This window comes from Glycine max, chromosome 18 (genome assembly GCF_000004515.6).
Source record: "Glycine max cultivar Williams 82 chromosome 18, Glycine_max_v4.0, whole genome shotgun sequence".
NCBI lineage: Eukaryota > Viridiplantae > Streptophyta > Magnoliopsida > Fabales > Fabaceae > Glycine > Glycine max.
In genome coordinates, this window is record NC_038254.2 from 23,528,148 (window position 1) to 23,548,548 (window position 20,401).

The 20,401-nt window shown below is 34.8% G+C and overlaps 1 long non-coding RNA gene and 1 pseudogene across 2 annotated transcripts; one reads left to right on the forward strand and one right to left on the reverse strand.

Annotated features, from left to right (window-relative positions):
- Positions 1 to 4,177: 4,177 nt before the first annotated feature.
- On the forward strand, positions 4,178 to 7,650 carry LOC100791574 (UDP-glycosyltransferase 79A6-like; annotated as a pseudogene).
- A 6,384-nt stretch (positions 7,651 to 14,034) lies between these two features.
- LOC106797074 (uncharacterized) lies at positions 14,035 to 15,102 on the reverse strand. 2 transcript variants are annotated; one of them, XR_001386102.3, is made up of 3 exons: positions 14,873 to 15,102; positions 14,747 to 14,797; positions 14,035 to 14,165 (listed from the first exon to the last, which is right to left on the reverse strand). It is a non-coding gene; the product is annotated as an uncharacterized lncRNA (long non-coding RNA). The 2 variants fall into 2 exon arrangements; XR_005889653.1 differs by having other exon boundaries at positions 14,747 to 15,102.
- Between the last annotated feature and the right edge of the window lie 5,299 nt (positions 15,103 to 20,401).

Below are 20,401 nucleotides of genomic sequence, written 5' to 3' on the forward strand. Positions count from 1 at the left end.
CTTTACAGCATCTGGGTGACACCAAAACAGATCACGCACCACAACTTCATCTTTCAATCTATGCCAATGAATGTATTGATCACGTTCAAGAAGCTTCATCAGATGTTGTATTTCGGTATCAGCTCCTCTTATTGAAGAACGATATGCACTTCTTGCATTGTAAATTTGCTTTATCGTGGTGCAACTGTTGGCATTATGTTCCTTCAACGTTAGCAAGATGTTTTTTGGTTTCACCATCGACTTTGTCATATCAGCAATAATTTTCTTTTCATCCTTAGTCAATCGCCCAGCGTATGGATGTCCAACTAAGGACTTGGCCAATTCATGATTGTGGATCCCACAGATCAACTTCACTATCCAACCTTCCCCTCCATGCACTGGTTTCCCACGAAGCCTGAAGGGACAACCACATTTCCTATTCCCAGTGTCTTTTCTAACGAATTCTTTATTCCTACACTTGTACATACCACTCCTTTCACACCTAATTATGACAAATGAACTTCTTCCTCTGCTACCGGTATCTATGTCAGACCTCATAATCACTGCAACAAATCCATTTTCATGGGCAACTGTTCGAGCCCACTGCAAAACATCATCTCGAGTACCAAATACCTATAACGCAACCCCAACATATTAATTTTTATACAAAACATAAATTCAACCAAATGACTCAAACTAATCAACATGATTACCTGAGATGTATTAAAAGCATTTGAACAATCAACATGTGGTTCATTCACGCCACATTCTTCTTCATTATCATAATCATAATCCATATGAACTTCTTGTGACATCGTATAGTCATACGTCCATTGATCTTCGTCCATCTTAAGGACATATGCATCATACACAAGTACATTCAAATTATCATATAACCACATCCAAAAATTGACTACATATTAACTAACAAACATATTAACAACTAATACAAATACATTCAAAATTTATAACTACATTATCTACTTAAACTAAAATTAACACTATAATAAACAACTAATAAAACATTTTTCTACTACTACAAAATACAATTATTTTACCTAAATCATTTAATATTATACTAAAATCATTATACCTAATTAAACCAATTATCCACAATTTAAAATACATATATTATAAATTATAATATTCATATATATATATATATATATATATATATAAATTTTAAAACAAAATTCAATTTTTTTTTAAAAACTAACATTCCGGAAGAAGTGGTTCCGGAACCACTTCTTCCGGAGTTTCACATATTAACTTCCGGAAGAACTTCTTCCGGAAGAACAACACTGAAATTCCGGAAGAAGTTGTTCCAGAAATCTCTTCCGGAACCACTTCTTCCGGAAGTTGCCAGATCAACTTTCGGAAGAAGTACTTCCGGAAATTCATAGTTCTGCTTCCGGAATAACTTCTTCCGGAAACAACTTCCGGAATAAGTTGTTCCGGAATTTCACAACTGTTCTTTCGGAACAACTTCCTCCGGTAGTTCGAAGTTCTTCTGAAAAAAGTTTTTACCATTTTACTGTTCATCTTCTCTGAAAACCTACCCAGAAAACGCAAAAAAAAAAACTGATAAATACGTATCTCCGACGAAATAGGAACAACAACGACTAACACACAAATGGGACCACCAATATTTAAGCTTCACAGAACAACTACTTCAAACACAAACGGGACCACCAAAACTTCAAAAGCTTTTTACAGAAAAGGATAGGAATACCAAGAACACCAGGATGAAGGCGAAACCAACAAGGTGTAAAACGGAAAAGCAGCGCAGTAAATTTAAAGAAAACAACACAGGGACAAAATTGTCATTAAATATGCATTAAATATTATTTTATTTTTAGTTATCTTTATAAAATGAAATTTATTTTTACTTCACGTTGTTATAAAATTAAAATTATTTTTTTATTATATATTAAGTTTTGTAATACAAATTAAATGTTATCATAATAAATATTTTATATTTTTTATAAAATATAAGAATTAATTAATTTTTATGATTCAAATTATACTAAATTGTCACACAATTTATTATTTAAATTTACATGTACGTAAAAAAGGAATTACAAATATTAGTCATAATTATGTTTACTAATAATTTATGTATAATAATATTATTTATTTTATAACGTAATTTATATATTAGAAATGAAATTATTAGAAAAATATTGCATTTTAAAAAAATCATTTACAAAATCACTTCCGGAAGAACCTTCTTCCGGAAGAAGAAGGTGGTCTTCCGGAAGAACCTACTTCCAAAAAAAATTCCGGAACACGTCTTCCGGGAGTTCTTTCGGAAGCCCACCTTCTTCTTCCGAAAGAACCTTCTTCCGAAAGTTTTCCGGAAAGACATCTTCCGGAATTTTTTCTGGAAGTAGGTTTTTCCGAAATAAGGGATCGCAGAAGGGCAATTTTGTCCATTCACTGTTTGCTGGGTGCCCCAACAATATTGCTGGGTGCACGTAGCATGTCCCCGATCCAAATACCCCATTTCAAATTATGTGTCTACTCAACATTTATCAAAGCCTATTCAAGCCTTCACAAAGACATTATTCTCCTGTCATATTCCAAAGAATGTGGGAGAAGCCTTAGTTGATCCTAAGTGGGCACAAGCCATACAAGAGGAAATGGAAGCTTTATAAAAGAATAATACATGGAGGTTGATACCACTTCCTAAGGGAAAGAAGACAATGGGGTGAAAATGGGTGTTCTCAATCAAATACAAAACCGACGGATCCATTGATCAACACAAGGTAAGGCTAGTGGCGAAAGGGTTCACACAGACTTATGGTATAGATTATACAAAAACTTTTTCACCTATGACCAAAGTAAATACTGTTAGAGTCTTATTATCTCTTGCAAAAAATTTAGATTGGCCACTACTCCAACTCAACATGAAGAATGCTTTTCTCCATGGAGATGTTGAAGAAGATGTTTATATGGATATCCCACTGGGCTATATGCCCTCTTCCAGAACCAAGGTGGTATGCAAGTTAGAGTGAGTACTATATGGATTGAAACAATCACCTTGAGTATGGTTTGGAAGATTTAGCTCAGCTATAAGAAGGTATGGTTTTGACCAAAGTAATTCAGATCACACCCTATTCTTAAAGCATCGGCAAGGAAAGGTAACTACTCTAAATGTTTATGTAGATGACATGATTATTACTGGAGATGACACCGAAGAAATTTCAAGACTACAAGAGCAATTGGTAGCTGAGTTTGAAATGAAGAATTTGGGTGGACTCAAGTATATTTTGGGAATAGAGGTGACAAGGTCACAAAGAGGTATTTTCTTGTCTCAAAGAAAGTATGTGTTGGACTTATTGACTGAGGTGGGGTTGCTCGACTACAAACTAGCAGATACTCCAATAATCCAAAATCACAAACTTTCTCAATACACAAACCAAGTGCCCGCAGATAAAGGAAGATACCAAAAATTGGTGGGGAAACTTATCTATTTATTGCATACTCACCCTGATATTGCCTATGCTGTAAGTATGGTGAGCCAATTTATGAATAATCCAAGTGAAGAACATATGGATGTAGTAAATCGAATACTTTGCTATTTAAAATCCTCACCAGGAAAGGGGTTGATGTTCTCTAAGAATAATCACTTGAGTGTTGAAGGGTACACCGATGCAGATTCAACACGGAATGTTCTAGACAGAAAATCCACATCAGGATACTTCACATTCGTGGGAGGGAATTTAGTTACATGGAGAAGTAAAAAGCAAAAAGTAGTGGCCTTATCCAGTGCTGAAGCTGAGTTTAGGGGCATGGGTAAAGGTCTTTGTGAACTATTATGGCTCAAAAGGTTACCAATGGAGATTGGCTTTGGTCCTAGCATGGAGATGAACCTATTCTGTGACGATAAAGCTACAATTGATATCTCACAAAATCCTATCCATCATGATCGAACAAAGCACATGGAAGTAGATAGTCATTTCATCAAGCAAAATCTTGAGGAGAAGATCATTCGATTTTCGTTTGTCAAGTCGGAAGACCAATTGGTAGACATTCTTACAAAGGCAGTGTCCAGTAAGAACTTCCGTGAATTACTTGACAAGTTGGGCATTAAAGACATTTATGCACCAAATTGAGGGGGAGTGTTAGTGTGAGTCATTGGAATTACCAAAAAATAAGAACATTAATTGTAAATAGCTGTCAAATCCCTTAGTAAATGACTCAAAGGAATAATAAGGTGAATAAAATACCTTCTATTATGATATTTTGAACCTCAAATTCACAGATCATTAATCACTGGCGCGATTCTTCTTGGTAACTTAGTCTTCCTCAATTCATAATCTGCTTATTTATTTATTTTTATTTTGATTTTTGCTGGCTGGATGCTACTTTACTCTCTACAGCTCAGAATTCAGCGTTCATTTGCTGTAGAAATCTAGTTTTGGAGTAGTCTTTGTGATTCGACATTCTAGGTGTATTGCCAATTGCACCTTTTTCCCTTGTATATTGTTTTCAAATGCTTTTTAGTTTTATTGACTATATTGAGCTTTTACTTTGATCAATTTCTTTTTTCTATTTTTATGCGCGTGTTTTATGTTTTTTTTCACCTTTGAGGTCTTTTTCAAAATTTTTTATGACGATTTATGAAATGATTATTGGCAAAAAAGTCAGAAACAAAAATATGACTCCAATTCCTCATGTTTCAATCTGTGCTTAGTAGAAAGGGTAGGAAAGGTGAAGAGGGGCTGAAAATTGAATGGTATGGAATGAATTTTCATTGGGAGAGTGGAATATGAAAAAAAAATCTTTATACTTTCCTCTGGGTAGAATTAAACATTATTTTGGGAAATTCATAATTAGAATAATCTTCCCCTCATTTTCAACTCAATTTCACACTTTTGGGAGAGGTGAAAATTTGTGAGCCAGAGTGGGAATGAGCTGGCCTTCACTCTCAATTGGTTCCACATTTTTCTTTTCTCCAAGCAAGTGAAATGTCATTTCCAAACCAATCCAATTCTTCTATGACCTCATTTACATATCCTTGGCAATTTGCATAAAACTAATTTGACTTCTACTAGTGCTAATAGAAGTTGGGAAGCATATTGGTATATTGCATGATGATTTTCACTTTGCATCATCTAGTACTTTTGGTAAAGATGTTTGTCCTTGGATTTGGTCTTGTTCTTGTTCACTAAATCTGGTAATCAATCTAGACACAAAGCATAATCTAATATACCAAATCTGGTAATAGTCCACTCTATAACCACCATTGACCATGTACGGTTTGAGCAAGCCAACATCCATAAGGAACTTGCAGAAGCGTAAACAAAAAAGAGGTCTTGTGAAGTTGTGAACAATGATGAGCTTCATGTGGTTATGTTCCCATTCCTTGCATTTGGTCACATTAAGGCATTTGTTCAACTCTCCAACAAGTTGTTCTCTCATGGAGTTCGTATCACTTTCTTGTCAGCTGCATCCAACATTCCCATAATCAAATCAACTCTTAATCCCACTATACTTCCCAAATGGCATAACTAGCACTGCTGAATTGCCACCAAACTTGGCAGAAAATTTCATACATGCACTTGACCTTACTCAACCTCATGTAAAGTCCCTTTTGTTGGAACTCAAACCCCATTATGTTTTCTTTGACTTTGCACAAAACTGGATCCAAAAAACTAGCTTCTGAACTTGGCATCAAATCTGTTCGCTTTGCATCCTTTTCTGCCTTATCTAATTCTTACATTACTGTGCCTTCAAGGCTTGCTGATATTGAAGGAAGAAACATCACTTTTGAGGATCTTAAAAAGCCTCCACCAGGGTATCCTCGAAACTACAACATTTTCCTCAAGGCCTTTGAGGCCATGTACTTGATGTTCTTCTTCAAAAGATTTGATGAAAAAAACTTTACTGGTTCTGAGCGAGTTTTGCAAGGCTTTAGTGTCTGCTCATTAATAGTGTTTAGATGGCGCAAGGAAATAGAAGAATCCTACTTAGACTACTGATAGGGAAATGGCTAATACTGGTTTCAAGGACCAGTTCCTCCTAGAAGAAGAAGAAGAAGGAAATTGAGAAGATAAGTATTTCATTCATATTCTGCAGCTTATTACAATATGCATATTTATATTGTAAATTCCCTAACAGAATTGTGATTCTATGCTAGGAAAATATTACAAGCAAAATGGAATTGGCTGTCCCCTGATCCCTTGACAACAATGATCTGTAGATTCTTCGTTGCCAGCTCAGCCACAATCACACATAATCTTCTAGGTATGCAGGTTTGGTGATTGTTCTTTTTGTTTTCCCTTCTAGCTACACCCCCTTGTTGCTAGGTCCACTGTTAGTTACTTCTTGCACCTCTGTTCCTCTATCAACTACATAGAAAAGCAATTTGGGAAACTGATTTTGTGAACTGGTTTCCTTGTCCTAGAGCCATCAATGGATGTGCTAGAGGAAAAATGGTCCAAATGGTTAGACAGTTTCCCTGCCAAATCTGTCATACTATGCTCTTTTGGCAGTGAGCAATTTCTGAATGATGATCAAATCAAAGAAGTGGCTAGTGGCTTAGAACTTAGTGGCTTTCCTTTCTGTTGGACCAGAAGAAGCAACAATCAATTTAATAATATTCTTTAAACATGAAAGAAAAAATTGATTGCAACAAAATAAATGAGATAAGGGAAGAGAGAATGCAAACACAGTTTTTATACTGGTTCGGCAAAGTCTGTGCCTACATCCAGTACTCAAGCAACCCACTTGAGATTTTCCACTCCCTTTGTAAAAATCCGTTTACAAAGTTTGAACCACACAGGGACAACTCATCCTTTGTGTTCAAGAATCCTTACAACTTAAGAGACCCTTAGTCCCTTAATCAATCTCTTTGAATGAGTAGAAAGAAAGAAGAATTCTCTCTTGAAGAGAAGGATATTACAATTGAAGTCCATGGAGAAACTCTTAATGGATTTGCAAGTGTTTGTCCAAGAGTTTCTTTTGAGAGAGCATTTGACAATGAATTCTCTTGGAATATCTCTCTCATACATTTTGTGTCCCAAGTCACCTATTTATAGGCCTTTGATGACCATTCAAAAATCTCTTGAACAGATATGACTCTCAGAAGTTATTTTCTGAAGAGTTATGACTCTTGGGAGTTTTTTCTGAATTTCTGAATTCTTGACTTGGATCAAACTTGAGAAGCGCTTATTCTTTGGCATCATCAAAATCATGAATACATACATTCACACTTTCATTTTGGTTATGAATTTCCCATCCAATCTCTTTGCCAAAGCTGAGTTAGAGAGAGCATTACCAAAAAGGTTTTTGGAAAGAGTGAAGAATAGGGGAGTGGCGCACACTGGTTGGTTTCAGCAGCATCTTGTACTGAAACACTCTAGTGTGGAATGCCATATAGGCCATGGTGGCTTTAATTCCGTGATTGAAGCTCTGGCCAGTGATTGTGAACTGGTGCTTTTGCCTTTCAAGGCAGGTATAGAGGTGAATTATAGGAGTGAAGATGTGGACTTTAAGAAAGAGGATATACTGAAGGCAGTAAAAACTATCATGGTGGAGGATGATAAAGAGCTAGGGAAGCAAATAAAAGAAAACCACATGAAATGGAAGGAGTTTTTATCGAATAAAGGAATTCAGAACAAATTCATCACTGGTCTGGTTGCCCAGTTGAAGGCTATGGCTTAGTGTTCACGATTCAGATTTCTTGGACTATAAGCTATCATTTAAAATTTGAACTGTTCGATCGTGTATTAGTTGTTTTGTGTGTGAATGTGTGTGACTAGTTTGATCAGTGCTCATTTTCTTGGTCTATTCTCTTCCAATATTAATGTAAAGTCTACTAAGACTAATCCATTTTTTTAGTCTAGTCTCTTCCAATGTGTCTCTTTTCTCCAGCTTCTACTGTAGTTATAATAAGACCAGTTAGTGCATGAATTCTCTAAACAAACATGCAGGGTGGATAATTCACCTTGGAATTGCTTTATGTAAATTGAGACTATCGAGTTCCTACTGGTTGAGGTCAAAAGGAAATAAATGCATCCTTGCTTAATTGAAATCAAGGGGAAGGCTGGCTTGTAGTTTTTGCACAAGGTTTGTTTTGAAAATTTGAAATGCAAATAAATAGAAATAAAAATTGTAGAACCATTCTATTGTTTGAAATATACAAGTTAAATGGTTTGGAATATAGGTTGAACAATAATGGGGACATAAAAATGTCACAATATATTACTTTTGTAAGATCCTGCTTAGGTTTTAAGAGTAAGGATGTGGAAAAACTAAAACAACGTTGAAGTACAAATAGAAATGCACTTTTCCTTTCTCGATCAGATTTTTTATTTATAAAAAAAGCCCTTAGTAAATAAAATATATTAAAAATGATTAGATGGTTCATCAGCCAAATCAATCATACAGTGCTCCCTTGGTAGTCACTAGAGGGACATTCTGAGTTATAATCATGTTGTGATATAATTGAAGAGGTGGTTATTTTTGTTAAAGCAGTAATTCAGTTTAGTTGAGAGAGTTCAATATAAATAAACATTGTATCAATGTTGTCATAGTTAGGTCTTATTCTATAATTTATCCTCTTTCTTATTATTATAGGGGTGTTTTTGAGAGTTTTTCCCAACAAATCGATAATCAGAGCTCTCGTTTGATCCGATACCAGCATCAGGTTCACAAGCCTGAGCAAATTCTAGTTGATATATTCTGTTTACGAATATGTTTCCCCTTTCCAAGTCTGAGTAAATTCTTGAGTGTGACTACCTTGCTTCTTGTAACATTCCATTTTTTGTAAATAAATTAAAAAGATTTTTTAGTAAAAATAAATAAATAAATAAAGTTTTAGAGGATGCTAATGTTTTTATAATTAAATAAATAAAGAAAAAATAGTTGTAATAAAATAATACTTTGAAATATATATATATATATATATATATATATATATATATATATATATATATATATATATATATATATATTTATTCATTTGATAGGAAATAAAATAGAGTTCCTTTATATAAAATAATAATAAAAATAAATAAATAGAGTAAATAATAAGCTTTGAGTACCCTAGGTATAAATAGCGATATGTTAGATCAGTTTTCAGATTGACGATGCCCCCTCTTTCCCTCATTTTCGTTTTTCTCTCTTCTCCTTCCAAAACCCTCTTTTTTTCCTGTAGACTACCAAACTTATCTTAGAAAAATGATGATCTCAGACTCATTCACCGTTGGATCGTCTTGAAATTGAAGCACCGGGTTTGAAACTCAATTACGAGGCTTTTTACCGTTGGGATTTATGAGCAAATGTTGGAGCTGCGAGAAATACCATTCACTTTGTAACTTTTTATTTCTCGCAAAAACCCAGAGTTGTCTCCGTAAAAATACGATCGTGGATTCATTAACAGTTGGAATGTCGTGAAATTTTGATATGTTGTTCGAGATTCAATTCCACACACATTCACTGTTGGGATTTGCGAGATAATATTCGTGGAGGGAGATAATGAAATTGCACGGAGACAGTACAAATGGAGGCTTCAATCCCTTCTCATTCTCTCTAACGTTTGGGAACCCTATCAGAGCAATCAGAGGAGAAACTTGAGGAATCTCAAGAAATTGCTAAAGATGCAGTTATTGCTGTCGAAACATACGTGAGCTTTTTTAGAGGTAAGGGATGAGTTTATTGCAATTGGGGGTTAGAATGAACATGTGTAGGTATCCTTAGAGGATTAAATAGGAGTTTTATTTTGGGATGTTTATTAAATTGTAATTTTTCCTTTATGATCATAAATACAATATTGATGTCTTGATTCAAATTGGTTGATAAAACAGAGTGCTCTTGATAAAATAGAGTGTTTTCATTGTTTTATACCTATTATTTTGATTAATTGATTTGGATATAACTGTGTAATATTATTTGAGGGGTTTTACTCCCCAGGTTGCGATAACCTTTTGTATAAATTGTTATATTGAGGATATGAAATGGTGATTCAAATTGTGAGGATGTGATAAATTGAACATGTGATGAATGATGAAATACATGTATATTGAGATGTGTATTGTGTTGTGAGCTATGAATTGTGCAATCACACAACTGCAAGACCCTTTAAGGGCGACGAGTTTTGCGTGACAAGTATTGTGATGGGATCCATTGTGGGAACCTGACGAGTTTAATCACAAGTGTGACGAGTTAAAATGATTTTGAGAACAATTGAGTAGTTTTGTGTATTGCATAGTTCATAGGTAAAGTGTGTATGATTCATGAGGTGTGATAACATGATATTTTGAGATTATACCATTGTGATTAAGATCGAACGTATGTGATAAACTGAGTATGCACGTGATTGAGATATTGTATGCATTGAGATGTTGTATACATTGAGTTGTAAACTATGGATTGTACAATCACACGACTATAAGATCCTTTAAGGGCGACGAGTTAATGCTAAGTCCCTTTAAGGGCGATGAGTTAATGCTAAGACCCTTTAAGGGCGACGAGTTAATGCTAAGTCCCTTTAAGGGCGACGAGTTAATGCTAAGACCCTTAAAGGGCGATGAGTTAAAACTATTTTGAGAACAATTGAGGAGTGGTGTGTTTTGTACAGTTCATAGATAGAGTCTGTATGCTAAAATGTTTTCTGGGTTGGACTTGAATCAGGAGGGAGAGGCCCTGACGGACTCTTCGGAGTGTAGGCCTTGGGGGTCATCCGGTTTGAGTGCTCCTTTAAGCCTGTGCCGATCCCACATGATTGGAGCATTCTCGCAAAACACTGTGACCCTGATTGGTCTCCCTATGATATTACCTAGTGAGAGTGACTTGACTTGCTAGTGTGTGGTTTGTCTTGTCATGTACTCCTAGGCGCTCGACGAGGTTTGTCACTGACATGGTACCACATTGCATATAAGATTGAGTCTTAGCGTATATGTTGCATAATGCTTGTGTATTGATCGATATGGATTGATTTAATGATATTTTGTTTTGATCATTGAGTACGTAAATGTTGTGTTGTGATGTTGTGTGACAAAGTGGTGAAATAATGTGAGTTATGCTTAAGTAAATTGTATTTGGCTAATATGATATTCATACCTATATGTTGTCTTGTTTCTCTCTAGTAGTTAGGAATGTGATAACTCACTCCCAGTGTGCTATTTGTGTTTGGATCCTGTGATGATCTCAAACCTTGTGTTCGAGGGAGCAGATATAGGTGCGATGTAACTCCATTGGAACTTGTAGGCCTTGGATCTTCTTCATCAATGGAGTCCTTTGCTTCTTGAATTTTAATGGCAGCGAAATGGAGAAGAAGAAGAGTTGAGAGGAGACGCCACTTCAAGGAGAAGATGAGTCAAGAAGAAGCTCACCACCATAGGAAGCCATGGATAAGAGCTTGGAGGTAGGAGAAGAAGAATGGAGGTAGCACGAAATTTGTCCCTCAAAAGAGGTCTGAGCTTTGAAGTGTAATTCTCAAATGATCAAAGTTGAAAAAGTGCACATACATGACTTCTATTTATAGCCTAAGTGTCACACAAAATTGGAGGGAAAGTTGAATTTCTATTCAAATTTCACTTGAATTTGAAATTGAATTTGTGGAGCCAAATTTTGGAGCCAAAATTTCACTAATTATGATTAGTGAATTTTAGCTATGGTTTAGTCTACTAATCCAAGATCAAGTCCAAGATTCTTCACTAAATGTGCTTAGGTGTTATGAGACATGTAAAGTATGAAGGACATGCACAAAGTGTGACTATATGATGTGGCAATGGAGTGTAGCAAGCAAATGCTCACCTCCCCCTCTAAAATTTAATTGGATTGGGCTTCTCCCAATTCAATTAAATTTATTTCCAACCACACACATTAAATATTCACTTAATGCATGTGAAATTACAAAACTAACCCTAATACAAAAACTAGTCTAGGTGCCCTAAAATACAAGGGTTGAAAAATCCTACATTCCTAGGGTACCTTACCTATATTATGGAGCCCTAAATACAAGACCCAAAAATAAGAAAACCTTAATCTAGTATGTACGAAGATAAGCGAACTCAAACTTAGCCCATGGGTCTGAAATGTACCCGAAGGTCATGAGAACCCTAGGGCCTTCTCTTGCATCTCTGGCCCAATATTCTTGGAGTCTTCTATCCAATGCCCTTACAGGGTAGGATTGCATCAAGGTGGATGGCTATGAAGAACCTGATTCTAGAGGACACGGGAACACAATGCTCTGATAAGATGTGACATTAGGGTATAAGTTCTATATTAATTGTATGATGTTTTAAACGACCTTGTTTTGAGTCGAAGTAAGTTTATTATTTATTTGAACAAGTTTTATTATGATGTTAGAAAAATGAATGTGAACCTTATACCCTTTTGAAAGACTTGTATTTAAACGTGTTTTAAAAACTTTTAATTAAGTTTGATTTCTTATTTCTTTTATTTTTAGTACATATATGTATGGGGTAGAGAGTATCACACTTATGATATATTCTTAACTTAAAACAGTGTCTAATTTTTTTATCACTCATTGACACATTATTGTAAATGTTGCTTCCGTGTCCTCTATGTTAAGATGCACAGCTTCTATATCATCAATACTTACAGTTGAATTTCGTTAGCTTTTGGTTTCTTTGTCCACACTTCCCTATTTTGTCTGCACTTCTCTTCTTCTATTGAAATGTTGGATGTTTTATTGAGCTGTTGTACTGGTTTGAATTTCGAACTGTTGAGTGAAGAATAATTCTATCATCATTCTATCCCAATATTTCGTTTTCTATTCGAAGTACCCATTGGTGCTAAAAATGGTTTTCTAGATAAACAATATCTTGGGAAGTTCATAATTAGAATAACCTGCCCCTCATTTTCAGCTAAATTTCACACTTTTGGGAGAGGTGAAAATTTGTGAGCCAGAGTGGGAATGAGCTGGCCTTCATTCTCAATTGGTTTCACATTTTCCTCTCTCTCTCTGCTTCACCTAACTAAATGGGATGGGTAAGTGAGACTTAATTCAATCATGGATCCATGGTTCATTTAGTTCCTTAAAGACTAATATCTTAGTTTAACACCTTATTCTGTAATCATTTGGATTTGAAGGGAATAAATATAGATACACTGAAAGAAAGGTATCTCCAAGGTACTTTCAGTTAATTTCGTTTTGAACATGATTTGCAGGTAATGCTTGCCAAAGCAGATTTAATAGGAATATATTCAAGGGATAGAGTGTATTTTATGTTTGGTTTCAATGGTAGAGCCGGTCATGCTTGCCAAAGCAGATTTAATAGGAATATATTCAAGGGATAGAGTGTATTTTATGTTTGGTTTCAATGGTAGGAATCATAAGAATTGATTTTTTTGACTTGTTAAACTTGGTTTTGGAAAAATGTAGAGTATATTTTGATTCGAGAACATAAAATACTTTTACTTCTGAACGGTGTGTTTGGAATTCCTTTCTAACCCTCTTAAAAGTAAGTTCAGTTTAAAAGTAGTAATAAAGGAGTGTCTTCTATAAATGCGTATTCAAGTCTTAGTAATAAAGGAGGAATGTTAGTCTGTTCTTTCCGACATTCTCTTTCAAACACTTTTTTTCATGACTGATTGAAATTTACAGGAAATCATCAATTTTATGAAAAAGAATTTGAAATTATGCTTTGGGATTGATAGAAGTATTTTTCCTATTTTTATTATCCAAATGGTTGTCCAAACACTAATATCTTCTGGCACTGACATAACTAGCTGCACACACTATACACGCTATTGTAAGTTTGTGGATATAAGGCTTGTGTAATCAACTAAGTATTAGTTTATGCTTTATACTTTTTTTTTGCTTCGGGTTTATGCTTTACACTTTAATATGAAATGGGTTTCCAGTTCATGTTGATATCCGCTTTACCTAAATTTCGTAATACAGAGAGATAGTAATGACAGAGACTAACGCCCTTATGCAAACTGATTAGTTTTTCGGTCCCACATTAGGCTGCTGATCGTTATCAACCTTTTTTCTTTCATTAGCAATATTATAATTTGAACGTCCAAAAGAAGCTGACTGAAGTTAACTGGTATTAATAAATTTTATTTATATAATGGAGCAGTTACAAACAATTTATATATGCTACGTACTTGAAAACAAAACAAAAAGAATCTTGATAAGTTGCAGAAGGAAATAGAAGCTCTAGTCTACATCTCCATCTTTAGATTGCCAGCTTCAACCAGACCTGCAGAGATGTCAAACAACTTTTTTTAGCATTTATATTGAGTACACAAGTATAACTACTTTCCGAAGTGGATAATTATTTTGAGTGGTCTTAAAAAGAAAGATTGTGAAATGACAAGTAGAAACAGGTCCAATTTGCAATCCCCTATGCTAAGATGTCTTCAAGAAAACGATTGATCCCGATCCTGCCTATTCATCCTACCTGCCTAAGAACTTATTGCTTGCTTCCTCTTTAATACTATTCATTTTATTTCACAAAATACAACTAACTTGCTAAATAGTGGGGAGTAAAAAATAGTGGAGAAGGGAAAGAAAACAAAACAAAAAATAAAACTAGTTGTATAATTGAATGATTTAACGGATCCATATTAAAACTTTATCATTATTTTGATTAATTAAAAAGGTCTCAGCATGTGTATGCTCTTATCAACATCAGTGGGGCTTAACGTCTCTATCATGTATTAAAATTCACTCTGTTTAGCTTTCTGGTTTCTGCTTTTAAGATAGCAAGCTAAGGAAAAGAGTGATACGACACGGCACAGATTTATAGTCACCTGATAACAACTGAGAAGGGAAACCTACCGTGGAAAGGTTTTGGAAATCACCTTCCCATGATGAGGAGGGTAGCATTTGCTGCAAACACACATAAATAAGACAACTTGGCCCGTGGTTGATCAAAATCAAAATTGCAAAGGTTTTGGAAATCACCTTCCCATGATGAGGAGGGTAGCATTTGCTGCAAACACACATAAATAAGACCAAATTGAGAAAAAAAAATGAGGGTAGCATTTGCTGCAAACACACATAAATAAGACATCTTGGCCCGTGGTTGATCAAAATCAAAATTGCAAAGGTTTTGGAAATCACCTTCCCATGATGAGGAGGGTAGCATTTGTTGCAAACACACATAAATAAGACCAAATTGAGAAAAAAAAAATGACCAATATAACAAACATGGAGTAGAGAGAGAGAGGAAACCTACCGTGGAACATGACGATTGAAGATATATATAATCTAGTTATGCCAAGAGTTTTTTTTTTCTTTATTGTTCAACAATTAGTTTAGGTTATAGGTACAAGTTTTTGACTCAAGTTTACGAAGCTAAAAGTTGTAGCCCATAGTGTACTCGACTCAACAGTTTTGAATAATATATTACTGTCATCACCGCACTACTTCGTGTTAGTGAGCATCTTTCGAGGTATGTATCTCTTTATTACACTTGTCTGCTTATTATATGTTTGTTGATATATGAGTATTTTTTTATATTAAAGTTATGTACATTGCGAGTGAATCTTAGTTTCCCGTTTGAGATTCAATACAATGATTAATACGGACAGTTTAGATTAATCGCTGTATTGAATCTTGAATTGTCTGTTTGGATAGTTTGGGAAAAGTCATTTCTTATACTTAATTCATACTCATAGGTTAAGTATATTGTGTTATATTTGATGAAATTTCGGTTTAGTGCATATTACGTTGTTCTCCGGGTGCATACTTGATCGTAGTGAATTCATGTCACCCTTTCAATCCTCCTGTTTATCATTTAACATTAATTGTAATCTAGGTACTAAATATTGTTATTCAATTGAATTGTTAAATGTGTGTTCCTTAAGATGTCCTACATAAATTTTGTTGGGCCTCATCATATACTTGGCATATATTATACAAACAGAAAAGCAACATATTTGGACTTTATTAGCTATTATATGTGATCCACCAATCTTCAAAGACAATGAAGCATATTAATGTTGAATCTTTGATACACGAAACATGCTAAGATGTATGGAAATTACATAATGTTTCCTCTTCTAGCTTACTAATACAAGGGATTTTGTTTTGATCAACAAGGTTTTATGAACTGCAGGTTTCAAGTGAAGAGGCTATAGAAATTGCTAAGCTGCTTGCCTTGAAATAAGGTTTGCTGGTATGGTAACATTAATTTGTGATTCTTGCTGCCGACTTTACAGGAATTTCACAAGGTTATTTTGATTAAATATGAACTCTATACATTTGTAATAGCAAATATGCAAATTATTATTTTTCATGATTATATAAACACATATTTTTCATATGAGAATTTCTATTGAAGCAGCAACAATAAAGGTGGGGAAGAGACCCGAACATGCAGGAAAAATCATTGTTGTAAGTTTGTTATTTTCAATAAGTTTATTAAATGAGAGTTATAGGATGACCCGTACTATCGTCTATTCGTCTGTGAGTTTCAGATGGGAATTGACTTTTATCTTACATTAATCTTTGTCTATCTTTAACCACTGAACAAACTTGTTTAATATTGGCTTTATTTTTAGAGCATGCATACTCCCTATAGGCAACAGAAAAAAAGTGATGTTTACAACATGGGAATAGTGTTTATGGAACTTGTTAGTGGTAAAATGTCAACATATGAACTTTTTGGAGCTGAGATGGACATGGTGAGATGGGTAGAGATGTACATGGCATATGGCTTTGCACATAAGGAGTTGATAGATCCTCCATGGTTTTGTGATGACAAAAGAATGTTTGTGACGAGAAAAGATGGGTCTATCGCGATTGAATTTTGTTTTAAAAAAAAACACTAACACTTTCTAAGACTGTTGTCTCGCAAAACCATCTTAGAAATTGTCAACAAAAATAAATTCAAACCCTTTCTAAGATGGTTTTCTACGGAGACTGTCTTAGAAAAGGTTGTTTCCATTTTCCAAAAAAAATTACAAATTCTAAGACAGTTTTAGGTCTAAATCGTCTTAGAAATTCTAAGACGGTTTTCCTGTAAAATCGTCTTAGATAGAAGTTTTTTTTAAACCTATTCTAAGACGGTTTAGTTAAAAAACCATCATGGACCTATTCCTATACGAAGACGGTCAGAGACCCATTGCGGAAAATATTCACTTTCCACGACATAGTCTACAATCAACCGTCTATATTGCCAAAAGAACTGATGTTGTGTCCTAATTTTGTAGTAGTGATGACTGACTTCTTAAAATTTTAAACTTTAACAAATATTCTAAATGATTTTTGAAACTGAAAATAGTTGGAGTTAAATTTGAAATTATAAATATTTATCTTTAATAATTAATTTCTTAAAACATGATTAAACAAATCTTTTTAAATTGTGTATATAATTTTGTTTTTATACTACTACATACAAATTAAAATAGAAATTACTATATCTTAAACTATGAAGTTAACATGTGCATTAGAAGAGTCAACACATTAGTTTATTTAGAAATAAATATACTAGAAAATATAGAAGTTTCTAAATGCACCTCTAATTTTTAGTGAATGTACCCCCACTTTGCATTCTAGACCTAAAGCATACAGAAATTTAACATCACTTTCTCAGAGATCATGTTTAGAAAAGGGATAGTGATCTACAGTTTGTACCCACTAAAATGTAGCTTTCTGATATCTTTACGAAACTCCTTATTAAGGAAAATATGATTTTATTAAGAAATCAACTGGGAATGGATCTTGTGAAAGAATGAGTTAGTTCTATATAACTTTGTGATCAACAGACTCATCGTTCAAAGACTCCAAAATTACTACAGTTGCTTGGCTGGATGATCTAAGACTAGATGCATACATACATTCATACAATAAATGAAATGCATCATTTTAAGGTAAGGAAAATACTATGTGTATGCTCTACTAAGTTGGCACTTGAGTAATGAGCTTATTTAATTCCCTTTAAAAGCCTAAGAAAACCACTCAAATTACCTTCTTTTCCCCTTTATATCATATACAAAACTAGAAACGTTCTAGTTACCACATTAATCTCTCTCAAATATCTATTAGAAAGAAACAACAAGAACTTTTCTCTTAAACCCTAATTCAAAAACTCAACCATGTCTTCTGAAAGTACAAACCAAGAGATGAGCATCCTTTCTATGGAGATTACCACCATTCATATTGATGGAGAACCTACCATACACATTGAGCAATTCTTCGACATCAATGAGTTGGAGAAAGTTGGTCTCAAGCTTCACAAGACCTTGCTTCTATGTGGCGCTAGGTGCTATTTCAATGAACAACAACTCATCCACCAAAAACTCATCAAGATATTCTAGAGGAACTCTGAATTTTAGGACAACAATGTCATTATGTCCAAAGTTCTAGGGGTAATTGTGTCCTTTTCCAGCAACACCATCGCCAAAGCCACAAGATGTCTTCACGAAGGAAGCACATACTATGAAGGATGAGAGAAGGCATACAACTCTCACGTACCTAGAGCTTATTACATAGAGAATGTTGACAAAGCAAGAGATAAAAAAGCCATCATATACAATCTTTCGTGTGAAATGGAAAAATCTCAGCGAATATGCTAAACAAGAGTGTCCTCCATAAGATTGGTTCCAAAACTACACTCTTTGATTTACATAAGTTTGTACTTTTCCAACTTTTGGAAAACCTGCCATTCGATCTACCAATCACCATCTACATCAATATTCTCCATAATCTAAGAAACTAGGGAGGCATGGACAACATCTACTACGCTGCCCTCATGAACAAGTTGCTATGGGATCAAGGGGTCTACCATGTTTTCAACAAAGTGGATGATGACTCAAAGGGCAACTTAATGATCAAAGATACAGTGGTGGCCAAACAACAAAGGTTCAACAAAACAAATCTGAAAGCTATGAAGGTAGTAATAAAGGAACATAAAGTAATTCCTTAGGTGGAAGAGGAAGTAATCAAACAAAGAAAACAAAAAAGGCATGCAAAGGCCATTGCAGACAAAGGTAGAGGTATGGATAGCTTTGGAATAACAAAGAAAATTCAAAAGATTATGAAAGAGAAATAACAAAGAAAGAAAACCATAAGACAATCACATCGTCAAGAGGAAGAAGAACTCATTGCCAAAGAAGCATGAACAAAGAAAAGGCATGAACCACAAGCAGCGTCCAAAATAGCTCGTCTAGAGGCGCGTCCAAGGATTGCTCCTATTCGATAAATCCCAAGGAAGCCTTCTGAGAAGAAATCAACCGCTCAAGTACTAAAGGATCTAAGTGAAACAAAAGATGAAACTCCTTTAATTATCCCAAGGAAGTGAAAGCAAGACATTTAACTAGCCCCTGCCGTCAACAAGAAGTAGCAGACTAAAGTAACACTCAAAGGCAAGGAACCCACGCTCAAAGTTGATGTTCTAAGAAGATGAAAAACCAAGGCTACTCGTCTCAACATAACCCTCACTCAAAAGGAAGTAGGTCCACCTGATGGCTTCAACACTTCTGAGAGTGATATCAATCCTTCACTTTTCCAACCATCACAGAAGCCCACCACTCAAGAAAACAAGAATTGTCCACGACCATCTCTTATCAACATATCCAAGTTCAAACCTTTAAGCTCCACAAGGAAAGCAATGTGGAGACCTTGGAAGAAGCCTTCTCCAGAAGAAGTTATTAGAAGAAGATTTCCTATTGCATTCCTTAACTGGAACGAGTAAAATCTTCACAAGACAAGTGAAGTTGTTAAGCGTCCTCCACAAGAACTTGTCCAAAAGCATCACATCACTGTGAACCCCACTTCTTGGATAAAGTATGACCACACCCATTCTCCATCAAGAGCATACAAGGATCTCCCATCAGATGCAATTGTATCTCTAGAAACTCCATCCTAGATGAGGCCTGTATATCTAAACCTCATTCGCATGGCCCCCCACTGGTTACCTAGTGGGACTCCACAAACCACGCGACCATCCATCTTGAATGTGTGAATGTATTTTGATGATGTCAAAAGAAGAATCAAACAAGGCTCATTTTGCTTCAAGATTAATACAAGATTGTTTCAACAAACAAAGCCTTGATTCAAGATTTCTTCAAGATCAAGTCTTGCCTCACAATGAAAGGTTTCAAGTCATTCAAGGCACATGTAATCGATTACCAATACATGTAATCGATTACACATCATATGTAATCGATTACCAGAGACTCTGAATGTTGGGAATTCAAATTTTAAATGAAGGGTCACAACTGTTCAAGAAAAACAACTGTGTAATCGATTACACTAATTCTATAATTGATTTCCAGAGAGGATTTTCAAGGAATATCGCCAACAGTCACATCTTATCATTTGGATTTTGAATGGCCATCAAAGGCCTATATATATGTGTGACTTGGGACGAAATTGAAGAGAGAGTTTTGCTTGGCAAAAATGTCTTATCCTCTCAAAAGACAATGAGAGAGATTCCAAAAGAACTTCATTGTCAAATGTTCTCTAAAAAAGAAATCCTTGGCCAAA